This window comes from Lissotriton helveticus, chromosome 8, assembly GCF_964261635.1.
Source record: "Lissotriton helveticus chromosome 8, aLisHel1.1, whole genome shotgun sequence".
Taxonomy (NCBI): Eukaryota; Metazoa; Chordata; class Amphibia; order Caudata; family Salamandridae; genus Lissotriton; species Lissotriton helveticus.
Window position 1 is genome coordinate 667,716,157 of NC_136069.1, and position 19,587 is coordinate 667,735,743.

At 39.2% G+C, this 19,587-nt stretch overlaps 1 pseudogene; it reads right to left on the minus strand.

The window, feature by feature from the left end:
* Positions 1 to 317: 317 nt before the first annotated feature.
* The window catches only part of LOC144773782 (uncharacterized), a 63,379-nt pseudogene continuing 44,109 nt past the window's right edge, over positions 318 to 19,587 (minus strand).

Below are 19,587 nucleotides of genomic sequence, written 5' to 3' on the forward strand. Positions count from 1 at the left end.
TAACAAACATGAATTTTATTCAGACACACCACCATAGTGGCAATGGATCTGCTAGAAAGAAAATCAGGCGTAGGAAAAATTACAAGACCAGCTTTTAATATTCCATTTTCCTAACTTTATTAAAAGCAAAACGTTATTATGTCTGATATTTAGGCTTTAATTAATTCTTTATTCAGTAAAATCTTAAACTTTATTTAAAAAATGATCATTTTATTCAGAGCTCAGAAAAAAGAAATTTATTTAAAGATCAGTTAAAAGTTTGGCAAAGAATATATAGTTCCAAATTCATTCTCTCCTAACATCCCTAACTAACACCCTCATCTTATCTTTTCAGTCCTGCAAGGAAACAAGAAATAACTTAAAGTATCTTACATCCAGGAATCGATCTGCAATCTGAAAGCACTTCGAGAGGAAATCTGGAAAGCGACTGCCTCTAAGCAAAATCAGGGTTTTTTATACACTAATTCCCTAACTTAATCTATCTAAAAAGTATCTAACATCACCAATTCGGGTTCTGATTGGACAATTTGGGGTGGGTGAGCATCTCCTCACCATTACAACATCATATTCACGGGGAATCAGCAAAATCATAATGCGGTATTGTTTAGGACAGTCTTTGGCCTGGTCACTTCCTTGACTCGCAACGTTGCACTATATTCCCACGTTCAGAACACTTGCCCGTCCATGTTTTGGCAATCATCCTGACTTCAGGGCAAAGCAGCCTTGAACTTCCCATCCGAGTACAGGCAGCTCACTCTCGCTGGCAGGCTTTGGACATGCATGCGCATTCCAGCACTTGCTGGCAGTTAGCCATAGTAACCAGATTTTGTAGGCCTCAGAGGCCACTTTTGGAACTATTATAGAAACAAAAACAAATTCATGTTAAATATGGAACTAAAGCCCTTCTGTTTACCTCCCACCATACTAATGTTTCCCTATTAGTTATTACCTAGCAGGTAAGCCACATAAATGCATTTTATACTTACATATCCAATGACTTTTCAGCACAATAACGTGTACAATAAGCACATTCATATTGCGTTTATTCATATTTAAGCTGTGCATTAGTTTACATTACAATAACAATACAAATTAGTTAATTACATTGCTTCATGCAAGCAAAAATTAGTATTCCCACGTGTTGATGTATTTGCATCTTATACTATTGTTGATTAATTCGCCACAACACACTATTAGTAAATGTTAATGTTATGGAACATTGATTTCACAAGGGGTACACAAAATGTTGTTTTGCCACATTGCTCCATCAATTCCCTCATCTGGTGATTTTATCACCAAACATCACTCAAAATTTTGGAAAATTTAGCTGAACATGTTTCGAATTCTTCAGTTTAGTACCATCTACACTCTAGTATTTTTCTCCTTCGAATCTTTGAAAATCTTCTCTCTGATTTCTTCCATTTCTATTTAATTCTTTTCTCTTTCCCTTGCTTTTCGTTCTTGATTTGTTCTCTTTATCGCTTTTCTAAAATCTCTCCTCCCTTTATATATGCAACATAATCTTATCCGGAAAATCACTATCACTAAAATCGGTATTGGAATTAGTATTTTACCTATAATTGAACTACCTATTTCTTGGAACCAATGCTTAATTGCTGAGAAACTATTACCTAACTTTTCAAGGACACCTTCAACCTCCAGTGGTTCAATTTCTTTATGTAAATCTGTTATATTTATAATGTACTTTTCAAGATTCTGACTTTTATCTGGAATGTAAGTACAACAATGTTGCACTTTTAAAATTCCACAGACTCCTCCCTCTTTTGCTAAAATTATATCAAGCGATACAAAAGGGGATCATGGACGGAGCGTTTGAGCAAATTAAACCCTCACCCCCAGTCAACTGATCTGGGTTTAATCCATCACCATTCTTTAGCCCACTCAGCCACCCCAGTTCAGACATGGCCATATGCAAACCAGTCTGACCCTGTGCCTCATGGGAACAGTCCACCTCGAACTGCCAAGCCATGTCTTCCCTGAACCGGAAACAAGCATCCTGGGACCGGTTTCGGATTCATAATCCTCATCAGCCAGGCTATCTTGAGTCCAGTGGCCAAGTGAGCAAGGGACTCACATCTGAGCATACCCTGCCAACTTAGGGCGAACAAAGCGATACAAAAGGGGATGATGGACGGAGCGTTTGAGCAAATCAAACACTCACCACCAGTCAGCTGATCTGGGTTTAATCCATCACCATTCTTTAGCCACTCAGTTTCCGGTCCAGGGAAGGCATGGTTTGGCAGTTCGGGCTGGACTGTTCCCATGAGGCACAGGGTCAGACTGATTTGCATATGGCCATGTCTGAACTGGGGTGGCAGAGTGGGCTAAAGAACGGTGATGGATTAAACCCAGATCAGTTGACTGGGGGTGAGTGCTTGTATTGTCAACGCTCCGTCCATCATTTCCTTTGGTTTTTCAAAATTATATCAAGGGCAAGTCGATTTTGCATTACCATTGCTCTCATAGCAAACATTTCAGTATTAACCATCAGGAATCCTCCTGCGGTATCTGTTGACAATCAATCAACTATTGTGGACAATTTTCTGATTCTATTTGCATTAACCGAAATTCCCACTGCTGGTATCTATGCTCCGAAGACATCACCTATTATTTCCATCACACTCTCTCTTCTTTTTCTACTTAAGACTTTACCTAGCTCATGCTTTGCATTAGTACCTCTATCTACATGGAAAATTTTAGGAAAGACCAAGCCCACATAACAGGTCCCATACCAATGGTCTGGTAACCTATAGTAAGCTCTATTCCCACAAATAAAATAAATTCCAGGAAAAACAGGATCATCTCCTTTTTTAAATCCCCAACCCCCTATAATTCTATAGGTGTCTTTACATTACCTTGTACCCACAAAATAATTATCATACTTAGAATTGTCTCTTCTAATACAAAATTTCCCTAACATTGGAGCATCTATATTTATAGCCACATCCACATTTTTGCCATCAAGATTCTCATCATCAAATGTCCAATATTTGGATTTTGCATGTTTGACTTTTTCACTTCGTTTGTTAGCAACCCTTCTTTCCTCAACCATATTCAGGAAAGCTTTCTCTTCAATTCTCATTTTACATGTCAAATTATTATTAAAAGCATATTCATGTGTCAACTCATCTAATTCTAATACTCTCCCATCTCTTTTGCAGGTTTCCTTTTGTTCAATGCACCATCAATTTTCAATTTTGCAAATATCTCATCTACTTTGGAGTAATGATATTCCAATTTCCCAGTCTGATAAAATAAGCTTGCTATTACACTACAAGTTACTCCATATGTGAGAGGAAGGTGGTGATAGGTCACCCCTTCTGACACTGATGCGGGCAATTTTATACAAACATAACAATCATCAACATTCATAGCTTTAATATACTCAAGTAATAACTTTGAAAATGTATTTTTCGTGTAGTCACTAATTGACCTATCTTGATGCACCTCTTGTTTATACACATGAGTCTCATGAACTTTTTCTTTCTCACTTAGCTTATTTAAACTCACATTAGGTTTCAATTTCGTTAAATTGTATTGGAAAGGAATAACAATAGCTAAAATTACCCATAATTGTATCAACAATCCCATACATATTGAGCAACATCTACACCATTTTCTAAAAATAGAACATTTCGTTTTATGGTTACTTATTGCCATATTTCTCTAACACAGTTTCTTCGACCTTATGTCACCTACAAGTTGTACACCACCTAATTCACTAACAAATTTTCTTCGACCTTGTGTCAATTCTATTCTAGATTGTACTATAGTTAAGTTTTTCTAACAAGTTTTCTTCGACCTTATGTCAACTCTGACCTCTTCTATATTTACAATATCGGTCTCACAGGACTTCAGAATCTTTACTTATTATCATATACTTTGAGCACCTATCTCTTTTCTCCAAAGTTGACTTCTCTACTCACTTTTTCCAATCGTCTTTTGGTTGTACTGGTTTTCTTGACTACTATTAACCTCAACAATTGGTGGTAGGACGATGTATGTCCACTCAGGTGATTTATACCTCTGGTTTGGACGTCTTACTCTTTTTGGCCTTTGAATAATCTCTATTTTCTTTCCCAGTGTTTCTTTCTGGCTAGTGATCTCATTCACTTGCTCTTCTGGTTCTTTTGTTTTGTTCACTATTTTAAATCTCAATCCGCCAGTTTCTTTAGGCCAATTGTCTCCTTTACAGACTTTCTTAGTCTTTGGTTCTACTGTGTTATGCTCCACTCGCCAAGCTCTTTTTCTTGTGCTTTTTCTTAATGGAGTTTCGTCTGCACTGGCATCAGTTTCACTCTCAGTATCTTCAGCTGTGTCATTGATTATAATTTTCTCTTCATCTAATTCAGCTTTCTTTTCTGCCACTCTGTTAGGAACACCTTCATAACTGGTACTTGGAATCTCATCCTTATCGTGAGTTACTTCCTCTTCCCCAGTCTCAGGATTTCCGTTCCTGCTTTCAGAGTTTCCAGATTGCTCTTCAGTTTTCTCCTCTTCAACAACTTTGTCTTCACTTTCTTTTGCGTCTTTACTGGTGTCTGTCTTTACCAATTCTCGATCTTCAGATTTATCTTCTGAATCTGGTATCTCCACAACCTTCACCTTCAGAAGCAGCACTGGGTTCTGATACTTCCAGATGTTGACGTTCCTGTCGATCTTCATATCTGGAGTTTTTTTCTGGTTCAGCTTCAGAATCAGAGTCAGTTGTACTTTCACCGTCGTATGGGTATTCAGGTGCAGGCACACGAATGGTGTGGCTAGCATGAACCCACCTCTTCAATCCAGCACACTTAACTGCAGTAGTACTGACCAAGATAAATTGACGTGGCTTTTGCCACCGAGGTACCAAGCAATTTCTCCTGCGATGCACTTTCACTCGAACCCAGTCTCCAGGGACTAAATCATGAGCTGGATTTTGCTCTTTGGAATTTGACTCAGTTCCCACCTGGTGGAGCACAGAAGTTACCACATCAGACAGATTTTTGCAGTAATCCAGTATGATGTCATGTCATCATTAATTGTCAACAACTTATCAACGGGTACATAGGCCTGCCTCATCACCCTGCCCATCAAAATCTCATGTGGACTTAGTCCAGTTTTCCTGTCAGGTATGCTTCTTAGTGTCATTAAGACAAGCGGCAAGGCATCGGGCCACTTAAGTCCTGTTGCCAGACACATTTTTGTATTTCTGTTTTTAATTGTTCCATTCACCTGTTCCACTACTCCTGAAGCCTCAGGTCTGTAAGCACAATGCAGCTTCTGGCGAATGTCCAGAGCTTCACAGATCATCTGCACAAATTCATTTTGGAAATGAGGGCCTCGGTCTGACTCAATCGTCACCGGGAACCCGAAACGTGGTATTATCTCACGTAAAAACAGTTTAGCAACAGTACACCCATCGTTTCTTTGAGTGGGGAAAGCTTCCGCCCATGGGGAGAACAAACAGATTACCACAAGAACATACCTAAGCCTATTACATGGGGGCAACTCCACAAAATCCATCTGAACTCTAATAAATGGACCATCCTCCCGTCCTATGGTTCCCAAACTTACAATAGTTCTTCCGTTTGGATTGAGTTGCTGACATACCAAACATCTTTGACACAGGCTTTGCGCAATCATTCTGAACTTGGGATTATACCAAGTCTGTCTAAAGAGACGAATCATAGCATCTCTACCAATGTGGGCCTGACCATGGTACATTCGGGCCATGTCTGAGATCATGCTATCGGGCATTACTGGTCTTTCATCTTTAAAAACCCAAATTTTATCTTCCTCTCTTTGTCTGCATCCTGCTTTTAACCAAATATCTTTTCTTCTGCTTCTGCCTCCTCCTGTATCTGTTTCACTTCCTGCCAAGTCTCGACTACAGTAGTTAGCATTAAAGGACTCGGAACATGTTCTTTGAGCTTTTCTCGATTGATTGAAATTTGATTTTTTGCACAATGCTTTGCAATTGCATCCACATAATTGTTTCCACGTGCAATGTAATCCTCACTCTTTTTATGGGCTGAACATTTCACAACAGCTATCTTCTCAGGTAAATGGATCACATCTATTAGTGTTTTCACAAATTCGGCATTCCGAATAGGTGTTCCTGCTGAGGTCAAATAACCTCTTTGGGACCAGAGCTGTCCGTAATCATGAACAACTCCGTAACCATATTGACTGTCGGTCACTATAGTTACTTTCACCTCTTTTCCTAATTCACATACTCGTATCAAAGCAATCAACTCTGCTACTTGAGCAGAATGAATTCCTTACAGACAAGATGCTTCCAACACTTCTGCCACAGTACAAACGGCGTAAGCAGCACTTAGAATACCACTCTCCGTTCTCAGGCATGATCCGTCCACAAACATCACATCTCTGATATATGGTCTAGGTTTTGTGCAGTATTCAAGAACATCCACACATTTGTGATCAATCTCACCTTTCACTTCGGCCTCAATGGTGTCTGGTAACAATGTAGAAGGATTAACGTTTACACACCTGGTATTTGTTATATTTTCAGCTCCTAAAATTATTTTCTCATATCGGGTCATCCTACTGTTGGTCATATACTGTGTTTTGACCCTAGTGAGGAGATTCTCCACAGAATGAGGTACATACACCCTCACAGGAAATCCCATCACCATTCCTTCACTTTGCTCCAAACTTACACTAGTAGCTGCTACTGCTTTCAGACAACCTGGCAAAGCTTTTGCAACAGGGTCTAAAACAGCTGAGAAATACGCAATTTGTTTTCTCAATTTTCCATGTCTCTGAGCCAACACTGACAATGCACATCCTTCTCGCTCACTGCAGTATAGTTCAAATTCCTTCTCATAATCAGGCATTCCTAAAGCTGGTGCTTCACACAGTTTTGTTTTCAGCTGTTCAAATGCTTCCATCTCTGTTTTGGTCAGAACAATAGGATCTCTGATGTCTGCTTTTGTCGTCAGTCTCTGTAATGGTTTTGCAATTAATGAAAATCCACTAATCCACTGTCTACAATAACCTACCATTCCCAAGAACATTCTAACCTGTCTTTGAGTTTTAGGTGGCTGCATTCCCTGTATCATTTTGATTCTTTCTATCGTAACTTGTCTAATTCCTTTAGCAATCTTGTGACCTAGGTATTGTACTTCATTTTGACAAAACTACAATTTTGATGGAGACACTTTATGTCCCTCTTCTGCCAAATGATTCAGCAATGCTACGGTGTCAGCTACACACGCTTCCTTTGTTTTCGATACAATCAAAAGATCATCAATGTATTGTACTAACACAGACTCTCCAGGCATGCTCAAGTTTTCTAATAATTTATTTAGCAGCTGATTAAAAATCGATGTACTCTCAGTGCACCCTTGCGGAATTCTACACCATGCTAGGATACGATTTTGGAATCGGAATGCAAAAATTGGTTGGATTTCTGGATGCAATGGAACAGTAAAGAACGCATTGCACAGATCAATCACAGTGTACCATTCTGCATCATGAGGAATTTGGTACAGATTCACTGCTGGATTCGGAACAATCGGACAACATGGGACAACAATTTTATTAACCTTTCTAAGGTCCTGCACAATTCTAAATGTTCCATTAGGCTTTTTCAATCCCATAATTGGTGAATTACAAGGACTGCTCTCTATTTCTCTCAGTATTCCCTGCTCAATCATTTTGTCAATCACTGGAGTTATTCCTTCAATTACTTCTGTAGTCATCCTATACTGAGGTATATTTGGGTAACTCGCACCTTCTTTTACTGTGACCTTCACTGGATCAACACCTTTCATCAAACCTATATCTTTTCCAGTGAAATACCATACTCCTTCTTTCACTGCCTCTTTCAATTCAACAGGAATATTTTCTTTATTAAAAACAGGAAATAGCTTATCCTGCTCTGCCTCAATCATGAGCATTGTTAATTTATAATAACTGTCTTCATCTGGAGTTTGCAATTCAATGCCATCCGGTGAACAATATATGGCACAGTTCATCTTGCACAATATATCCCTACCTAATAAATTAACAGGACTACTATCGCACACCACAAATCAAGGCATATCTTTGAAAGATCCAATTTCTATTTCAACTGGTTTTGTCAAGGGAGTTTTTATCTGTCTGTTAGCTACACCTACAAGTTGAATGGTCTCTCCCGAGACAGGAAGATTTTGAACTTCCACTGATCTAACAGTAGAACGGGTAGCACCAGTGTCCACTAGGAAAGTTATTTCTACATCATTCACCTTTCCGCTCACAAATGGACCTGACTGATCTACCTCAAGAGTGGCTCCAAGTACACACTCTTCTTCCCCTCTCAGGCACCGTCAGAAACTTTCATCCGCCTCACTACCATCCTCCTCTTGTGACCAATACTGAGGACACGCATTCACTCTTTGCGGTCTTTTTACCTGTTCACCTCCGCTGAATCCTGTCTCTGCACTGTAGCTCTGCTGGTTTACACTGTATGGCAGTGGCGGTTGTGGCACCTGACTTTGCTGATTTGCTATCTGCTGTTGTTGCGGTTGCTGTTGATTTACCTCAAACTGCACCTGCGGATTCAATGATGCATTTTCTCTATTAAGTCTAGGCGGACATTTACACTCTTTCTTCCAATGCCCTAACTTGCCGCAATTGAAACATGGAAATTTCTTTTTCAATTCATCAATATTCCCTACTAATTTAGGTTTAGCTTTAAAACGACCTTGATTCCCTGTATTGTTACTCTCCATTTGCGCCACTTACTGTTCCGCTACTTTCACCTGTGCCCACATGGCTTTCTCGTTCAGCTTTTTCTGTTTTGCATCAATTTCTTCACTGCAATATTTTGCCTGTTGCAGTACTTTATCTACTGAGCTCGATTGCCATCCCATCATGCTGTGTCTAATCATGTCTGAAATTTCTGGTCTCAAACCATATACAAATCTATATCCTCATAACCACTATACTGTTTGAAAACTAACAACAATCTTTCATAAAATGAATGTACAGTTTATTTTGGCTCTTGTGTGGTCCTGTCTATTTTCACCCAATCGGTTTCTTTAGGAGGTATTTTATTTTTCAGCCATACTATCACTTGTTGGTACTTTCGCATTACATCTGGTGATGGGGCTCCTGTTACTTTATCTCTGGGATACTCTTCCCTTGGCCAATCTACAGAAACGTTGCATTCTGTCCATAGGTCTGCCGGCACCACTCTGTCAAACAGTCCATCCAAATCGATCCAGAAAACTTTTGACACTTTTTACAAATCTGTCTACCTGTCGATACCATTCCACTGGTTTCTCTCTCAACCTAGGAAAATCATTTGTGAATGACAATATGTCTTGTCTGCTCCAAGGAACATGCACATATCCTCCTCCAGGTATCTCTCTCATGGGAAACTCAGTTGTCACTGTTTCCTTTTCTCTGATTGGAAAAGCTAATGTGGATTTGTCACGGTTCTCTTCTTTCTTCTTTGCCCACTTAACCCTCCATTTACTTACGTCTCCCCATTTGCGCAACAGCACAATCAAATCTTTTGTTTGTGCTAACCTCCCAGCAGTATTCATGTTCTCAATGTCTCTTTCTGCAAAATCTACTTGATATGTTTTCTGTAATGATTTTATTTTTGAAAATTTGATTCCATATTCACTTGCTAATTCTTCCAACTGATCATACACCATTTTGGCTTTCCATGTTATGCTTTTACACAAAAACATAAGCTCATCATCTTCTTATGTTTTTAGTCTGTCTGTTCCAATAGTTCCAATGATTAATTCTTCCATGTCTATTTTTAATTTTGCTACATCCAGTACATTTGATTCCTGCTCTTTTAATTTTAAAGTTTTAATCCAATCACTCAATTCTTTATCTGATGGTCCTACAGGTGTTTGCGTTAGATCTATGTTATCTACACTTCTCTCTGGGGTTGCAGAGTCAGATTCTGCTCCAGTCGGGTATCTGCACAATGAGCTCTGATTAAAAGTCAATTCAGGTGGATTCACATTTATATTCCGCCTTATTTCTGACATATCAGGATAAATATTCTCTTTTACTTTCTGCAGACTCTGTTGCAATGGAATGGTTAAACTTGGCTCTTTTATTCTTTGATTTTCGAATACTGGTATTAAATGTCCTATCGTCACTGGGACAGTTACTGCTTCCATATTCTTCGTAAGATTTTGGATCAATTCATGTGCAGAACGTTCATAATCAGAAATATCTGGCTGTACATTACTTTGTTTTTCTGTACTTTGCACAGTTCTATGTGAGTCATTTATTTGTACAGGAGTACCTGTAATTCTAGCCTCCCCAATCGGTGTACTTGGAATATATCTAGTTTCTACTCATTCAGGGAATTCTCGGAAATTTGATGGTTGTCTCGGAGTTTCACTTACTCTCTCATCTGCTATTGGAGCATTCGGGGTAGCCAATAAAGAACCTGGCTGATATGGTGGCGGTCTCCTATTTAATATTTCCTCCAATACAGCATCCTCTGATTCACTTTCACCATAACCTTGGTTCCCTGTCTCCACATTCTTTTTCTTTTCTGTACATTTCCGTCATTCATATTCTTCCACTAGTCTAACTGGATACATGCCAAAACACATGCTACCATTTCTCCATCTACGCATTATACTCTCATGTGTTTCTCCCCATAAATCTCGACCTCTATCTTTGGTCTGATATGCCTGCTTAACCTCTCGCTTTCCAGTTCATGCATCTCATCTTCCCATTCGACCAATTCTTCAAATTGAGTTGGTCTAGGTCTCGGTTCAAGCTTTATCATTCTGTCTCTCAGATTTCTCAGAATTGCCAAATCAAAAGATCCTCCTTCTGGAAAAGCTAACACACCGTCGTCCTTGGTATACTGTACCCAATTCTCCAACCAAACACACGTATGGTAACCATATTTCGACATCATATGAGAAGCAGATGTTTTTGGCAAAGAAAGTATTTTTCCCTCTCTCGTAACTACCTCTTTGTCTTTTACAAACATGTTATTCAACTTTTTAAACCATAAAGGTTTCTTCTTGTCTTCGTCATAATAGTAATGAGAAATTTTTCTGGTAATTCTCTGTATTTCAAAAGATCGCGCACTTCCCTGTTTGCGGTTCCGGAACACCAACCTATCACAGCGCAGTTTGCACTAACGCACCAATTAGAACAAAATACGTCACTGTAGTGCTCAACCAATAACTCTTGCTGTTTTCTGTGATGCACCAATCAGCTCCTACTCTGTCTTGGTCAAGAGGACCAATCCCAGCGCGACACTTTTGACGTCACCAGCGCTCCGGCTTCTGCAGCACCGACTAACCCCTCCTTTACAGGATTTTTCAAGAAGCCGCATTTACAAGATATCTTACAAAATCAGTTAGTAACTTTACAGAAAACAATACCATTTGCCTTTTTCGCTAATAAAGTGATAGAAATTTTCAATCACACAAGTATTCTGTAACTGGAGTAGACGACGCTTACCTCCACAGAATTTTAGACTCGTCGATAAAGTAGCACTACCCTCTACCTTACCCTTCTATCAGGCAATAACAAACTTGTTTCTCCAGGAAAGCACATACAGAGATCTTTTTCACCTCCTTAGAGACAATCCCAGAGTTTCACCAGAACGCATATTGCAATTTCATTTACACACGTTCATACGGAAATCCCTATTCATATATACACAAACTCTGTATTACCAGTAGGCAGCGCTTACCTCTAGCCCACCTCAGAATTCCTCTTTCGTTAGTAAAGTAGACGCCACTCCTTTACCCTTCTATCAAGCTTGGGTTGAGTCCTATTACTCTCCCAGCAGTAAGTTTTAATCAGGATACGCAATGATCCCGGTGCTTGAAGGCTAAGATTTTACAGACTGTCCTCACTATACATTTATCCTTTCACACCTAATGTCCCTAAACAGTGATATGCGACAATACCACCGCAGTATTAGGCAATACTACTTTTTTGAAACAGACCAATGCACTGTGCGACTTTACTTGCCACACTTCCTCTGCCTGCAGACAGGGGCACTAGCTGTCAGGGCTACATATAACGTAATACGAACTCAACAGATGTTAGTCATAATTCCGTACATTAAATTCTATATAGTACTTTATACATAACCCTAGCTAATTTCCTTAGCAACCACTATTCTTCTACCAAGATATAACTGCTACAGCGGAACTCCAAAAAGTCATTTCTAATCAACACTTACTATTTCCCTGAAACTTCAGAATAAAAATGCATTCGTCAGTGGGCCCCATAACACTGCACACTTTTCATTTAACTCGGTTTCAAGGTTTTGGTGAAACGCAAAGGAGTAATGCTGTAACATTTGGCAGAGTGTCTAACCTATTTAAACAGCTATTATTTACACCTATAGTTCTATACAATTTACCATGGTTTTAACAAACATGAATTTTATTCAGACACACCACCATAGTGGCAATGGATCTGCTAGAAAGAAAATCAGGCGTAGGAAAAATTACAAGACCAGCTTTTAATATTCCATTTTCCTAATTTTAATAAAAGCAAAACGTTATTATGTCTGATATTTAGGCTTTAATTAATTCTTTATTCAGTAAAATCTTAAACTTTATTTCAAAAATGATCATTTTATTCAGAGCTCAGAAAAAAGAAATTTATTTAAAGATCAGTTAAAAGTTTGGCAAAGAATATATAGTTCCAAATTCATTCTCTCCTAACATCCCTAACTAACACCCTCATCTTATCTTTTCAGTCCTGCAAGGAAACAAGAAATAACTTAAAGTATCTTACATCCAGGAATCGATCTGCAATCTGAAAGCACTTCGAGAGGAAATCGGGAAAGTGACTGCCTCTAAGCAAAATCAGGGTTCTTTATACACTAATTCCCTAACTTAATCTATCTAAAAAGTATCTAACATCACCAATTCGGGTTCTGATTGGACAATTTGGGGTGGGTGAGCATCTCCTCACCATTACAACATCATATTCACGGGGAATCAGCAAAATCATAATGCGGTATTGTTTAGGACAGTCTTTGGCCTGGTCACTTCCTTGACTCGCAACGTTGCACTATATTCCCACGTTCAGAACACTTGCCCGTCCATGTTTTGGCAATCATCCTGACTTCAGGGCAAAGCAGCCTTGAACTTCCCATCCGAGTACAGGCAGCTCACTCTCGCTGGCAGGCTTTGGACATGCATGCGCATTCCAGCACTTGCTGGCAGTTAGCCATAGTAACCAGATTTTGTAGGCCTCAGAGGCCACTTTTGGAACTATCATAGAAACAAAAACAAATTCATGTTAAATATGGAACTAAAGCCCTTCTGTTTACCTCCCACCATACTAATGTTTCCCTATTAGTTATTACCTAGCAGGTAAGCCACATAAATGCATTTTATACTTACATATCCGATGACTTTTCAGCACAATAACGTGTACAATAAGCACATTCATATTGCGTTTATTCATATTTAAGCTGTGCATTAGTTTACATTACAATAACAATACAAATTAGTTAATTACATTGCTTCATGCAAGCAAAAATTAGTATTCCCACGTGTTGATGTATTTGCATCTTATACTATTGTTGATTAATTCGCCACAACACACTATTAGTAAATGTTAATGTTATGGAACATTGATTTCACAAGGGGTACACAAAATGTTGTTTTGCCACATTGCTCCATCAATTCCCTCATCTGGTGATTTTATCACCAAACATCACTCAAAATTTTGGAAAATTTAGCTGAACATGTTTCGAATTCTTCAGTTTAGTACCATCTACACTCTAGTATTTTTCTCCTTCGAATCTTTGAAAATCTTCTCTCTGATTTCTTCCATTTCTATTTAATTCTTTTCTCTTTCCCTTGCTTTTCGTTCTTGATTTGTTCTCTTTATCGCTTTTCTAAAATCTCTCCTCCCTTTATATATGCAACATAATCTTATCCGGAAAATCACTATCACTAAAATCGGTATTGGAATTAGTATTTTACCTATAATTGAACTACCTATTTCTTGGAACCAATGCTTAATTGCTGAGAAACTATTACCTAACTTTTCAAGGACACCTTCAACCTCCAGTGGTTCAATTTCTTTATGTAAATCTGTTATATTTATAATGTACTTTTCAAGATTCTGACTTTTATCTGGAATGTAAGTACAACAATGTTGCACTTTTAAAATTCCACAGACTCCTCCCTCTTTTGCTAAAATTATATCAAGCGATACAAAAGGGGATTATGGACGGAGCGTTTGAGCAAATCAAACCCTCACCCCCAGTCAACTGATCTGGGTTTAATCCATCACCATTCTTTAGCCCACTCAGCCACCCCAGTTCAGACATGGCCATATGCAAACCAGTCTGACCCTGTGCCTCATGGGAACAGTCCACCTCGAACTGCCAAGCCATGTCTTCCCTGAACCGGAAACAAGCATCCTGGGACCGGTTTCCGATTCATAATCCTCATCAGCCAGGCTATCTTGAGTCCAGTGGCCAAGTGAGCAAGGGACTCACCTCTGAGCATACCCTGCCAACTTAGGGCGAACAAAGCGATACAAAAGGGGATGATGGACGGAGCGTTTGAGCAAATCAAACAATCACCACCAGTCAGCTGATCTGGGTTTAATCCATCACCATTCTTTAGCCACCCAGTTTCCGGTCCAGGGAAGGCATGGTTTGGCAGTTCGGGCTGGACTGTTCCCATGAGGCACAGGGTCAGACTGATTTGCATATGGCCATGTCTGAACTGGGGTGGCAGAGTGGGCTAAAGAACGGTGATGGATTAAACCCAGATCAGTTGACTGGGGGTGAGTGCTTGTATTGTCAACGCTCCGTCCATCATTTCCTTTGGTTTTTCAAAATTATATCAAGGGCAAGTCGATTTTGCATTACCATTGCTCTCATAGCAACCATTTCAGTATTAACCATCAGGAATCCTCCTGCGGTATCTGTTGACAATCAATCAACTATTGTGGACAATTTTCTGATTCTATTTGCATTAACCGAAATTCCCACTGCTGGTATCTATGCTCCGAAGACATCACCTATTATTTCCATCACACTCTCTCTTCTTTTTCTACTTAAGACTTTACCTAGCTCATGCTTTGCATTAGTACCTCTATCTACATGGAAAATTTTAGGAAAGACCAAGCCCACATAACAGGTCCCATACCAATGGTCTGGTAACCTATAGTAAGCTCTATTCCCACAAATAAAATAAATTCCAGGAAAAACAGGATCATCTCCTTTTTTAAATCCCCAACCCCCTATAATTCTATAGGTGTCTTTACATTACCTTGTACCCACAAAATAATTATCATACTTAGAATTGTCTCTTCTAATACAAAATTTCCCTAACATTGCAGCATCTATATTTATAGCCACATCCACATTTTTGCCATCAAGATTCTCATCATCAAATGTCCAATATTTGGATTTTGCATGTTTGACTTTTTCACTTCGTTTGTTAGCAACCCTTCTTTCCTCAACCATATTCAGGAAAGCTTTCTCTTCAATTCTCATTTTACATGTCAAATTATTATTAAAAGCATATTCATGTGTCAACTCATCTAATTCTAATACTCTCCCATCTCTTTTGCAGGTTTCCTTTTGTTCAATGCACCATCAATTTTCAATTTTGCAAATATCTCATCTACTTTGGAGTAATGATATTCCAATTTCCCAGTCTGATAAAATAAGCTTGCTATTACACTACAAGTTACTCCATATGTGAGAGGAAGGTGGTGATAGGTCACCCCTTCTGACACTGATGCGGGCAATTTTACACAAACATAACAATCATCAACATTCATAGCTTTAATATACTCAAGTAATAACTTTGAAAATGTATTTTTCGTGTAGTCACTAATTGACCTATCTTGATGCACCTCTTGTTTATACACATGAGTCTCATGAACTTTTTCTTTCTCACTTAGCTTATTTAAACTCACATTAGGTTTCAATTTCGTTAAATTGTATTGGAAAGGAATAACAATAGCTAAAATTACCCATAATTGTATCAACAATCCCATCCATATTGAGCAACATCTACACCATTTTCTAAAAATAGAACATTTCGTTTTATGGTTACTTATTGCCATATTTCTCTAACACAGTTTCTTCGACCTTATGTCACCTACAAGTTGTACACCACCTAATTCACTAACAAATGTTCTTCGACCTTGTGTCAATTCTATTCTAGATTGTACTATAGTTAAGTTTTTCTAACAAGTTTTCTTCGACCTTATGTCAACTCTGACCTCTTCTATATTTACAATATCGGTCTCACAGGACTTCAGAATCTTTACTTATTATCATATACTTTGAGCACCTATCTCTTTTCTCCAAAGTTGACTTCTCTACTCACTTTTTCCAATCGTCTTTTGGTTGTACTGGTTTTCTTGACTACTATTAACCTCAACAATTGGTGGTAGGACGATGTATGTCCACTCAGGTGATTTATACCTCTGGTTTGGACGTCTTACTCTTTTTGGCCTTTGAATAATCTCTATTTTCTTTCCCAGTGTTTCTTTCTGGCTAGTGATCTCATTCACTTGCTCTTCTGGTTCTTTTGTTTTGTTCACTATTTTAAATCTCAATCCGCCAGTTTCTTTAGGCCAATTGTCTCCTTTACAGACTTTCTTAGTCTTTGGTTCTACTGTGTTATGCTCCACTCGCCAAGCTCTTTTTCTTGTGCTTTTTCTTAATGGAGTTTCGTCTGCACTGGCATCAGTTTCACTCTCAGTATCTTCAGCTGTGTCATTGATTATAATTTTCTCTTCATCTAATTCAGCTTTCTTTTCTGCCACTCTGTTAGGAACACCTTCATAACTGGTACTTGGAATCTCATCCTTATCGTGAGTTACTTCCTCTTCCCCAGTCTCAGGATTTCCGTTCCTGCTTTCAGAGTTTCCAGATTGCTCTTCAGTTTTCTCCTCTTCAACAACTTTGTCTTCACTTTCTTTTGCGTCTTTACTGGTGTCTGTCTTTACCAATTCTCGATCTTCAGATTTATCTTCTGAATCTGGTATCTCCACAACCTTCACCTTCAGAAGCAGCACTGGGTTCTGATACTTCCAGATGTTGACGTTCCTGTCGATCTTCATATCTGGAGTTTTTTTCTGGTTCAGCTTCAGAATCAGAGTCAGTTGTACTTTCACCGTCGTATGGGTATTCAGGTGCAGGCACACGAATGGTGTGGCTAGCATGAACCCACCTCTTCAATCCAGCACACTTAACTGCAGTAGTACTGACCAAGATAAATTGACGTGGCTTTTGCCACCGAGGTACCAAGCAATTTCTCCTGCGATGCACTTTCACTCGAACCCAGTCTCCAGGGACTAAATCATGAGCTGGATTTTGCTCTTTGGAATTTGACTCAGTTCCCACCTGGTGGAGCACAGAAGTTACCACATCAGACAGATTTTTGCAGTAATCCAGTATGATGTCATGTCATCATTAATTGTCAACAACTTATCAACGGGTACATAGGCCTGCCTCATCACCCTGCCCATCAAAATCTCATGTGGACTTAGTCCAGTTTTCCTGTCAGGTATGCTTCTTAGTGTCATTAAGACAAGCGGCAAGGCATCGGGCCACTTAAGTCCTGTTGCCAGACACATTTTTGTATTTCTGTTTTTAATTGTTCCATTCACCTGTTCCACTACTCCTGAAGCCTCAGGTCTGTAAGCACAATGCAGCTTCTGGCGAATGTCCAGAGCTTCACAGATCATCTGCACAAATTCATTTTGGAAATGAGGGCCTCGGTCTGACTCAATCGTCACCGGGAACCCGAAACGTGGTATTATCTCACGTAAAAACAGTTTAGCAACAGTACACCCATCGTTTCTTTGAGTGGGGAAAGCTTCCGCCCATGGGGAGAACAAACAGATTACCACAAGAACATACCTAAGCCTATTACATGGGGGCAACTCCACAAAATCCATCTGAACTCTAATAAATGGACCATCCTCCCGTCCTATGGTTCCCAAACTTACAATAGTTCTTCCGTTTGGATTGAGTTGCTGACATACCAAACATCTTTGACACAGGCTTTGCGCAATCATTCTGAACTTGGGATTATACCAAGTCTGTCTAAAGAGACGAATCATAGCATCTCTACCAATGTGGGCCTGACCATGGTACATTCGGGCCATGTCTGAGATCATGCTATCGGGCATTACTGGTCTTTCATCTTTAAAAACCCAAATTTTATCTTCCTCTCTTTGTCTGCATCCTGCTTTTAACCAAATATCTTTTCTTCTGCTTCTGCCTCCTCCTGTATCTGTTTCACTTCCTGCCAAGTCTCGACTACAGTAGTTAGCATTAAAGGACTCGGAACATGTTCTTTGAGCTTTTCTCTATTGATTGAAATTTGATTTTTTGCACAATGCTTTGCAATTGCATCCACATAATTGTTTCCACGTGCAATGTAATCCTCACTCTTTTTATGGGCTGAACATTTCACAACAGCTATCTTCTCAGGTAAATGGATCACATCTATTAGTGTTTTCACAAATTCGGCATTCCGAATAGGTGTTCCTGCTGAGGTCAAATAACCTCTTTGGGACCAGAGCTGTCCATAATCATGAACAACTCCGTAACCATATTGACTGTCGGTCACTATAGTTACTTTCACCTCTTTTCCTAATTCACATACTCGTATCAAAGCAATCAACTCTGCTACTTGAGCAGAATGAATTCCTTACAGACAAGATGCTTCCAACACTTCTGCCACAGTACAAACGGCGTAAGCAGCACTTAGAATACCACTCTCCGTTCTCAGGCATGATCCGTCCACAAACATCACATCTCTGATATATGGTCTAGGTTTTGTGCAGTATTCAAGAACATCCACACATTTGTGATCAATCTCACCTTTCACTTCGGCCTCAATGGTGTCTGGTAACAATGTAGAAGGATTAACGTTTACACACCTGGTATTTGTTATATTTTCAGCTCCTAAAATTGTTTTCTCATATCGGGTCATCCTACTGTTGGTCATATACTGTGTTTTGACCCTAGTGAGGAGATTCTCCACAGAATGAGGTACATACACCCTCACAGGAAATCCCATCACCATTCCTTCACTTTGCTCCAAACTTACACTAGTAGCTGCTACTGCTTTCAGACAACCTGGCAAAGCTTTTGCAACAGGGTCTAAAACAGCTGAGAAATACGCAATTTGTTTTCTCAATTTTCCATGTCTCTGAGCCAACACTGACAATGCACATCCTTCTCGCTCACTGCAGTATAGTTCAAATTCCTTCTCATAATCAGGCATTCCTAAAGCTGGTGCTTCACACAGTTTTGTTTTCAGCTGTTTAAATGCTTCCATCTCTGTTTTGGTCAGAACAATAGGATCTCTGATGTCTGCTTTTGTCAGTCTCTGTAATGGTTTTGCAATTAATGAAAATCCACTAATCCACTGTCTACAATAACCTACCATTCCCAAGAACATTCTAACCTGTCTTTGAGTTTTAGGTGGCTGCATTCCCTGTATCATTTTGATTCTTTCTATCGTAACTTGTCTAATTCCTTTAGCAATCTTGTGACCTAGGTATTGTACTTCATTTTGACAAAACTACAATTTTGATGGAGACACTTTATGTCCC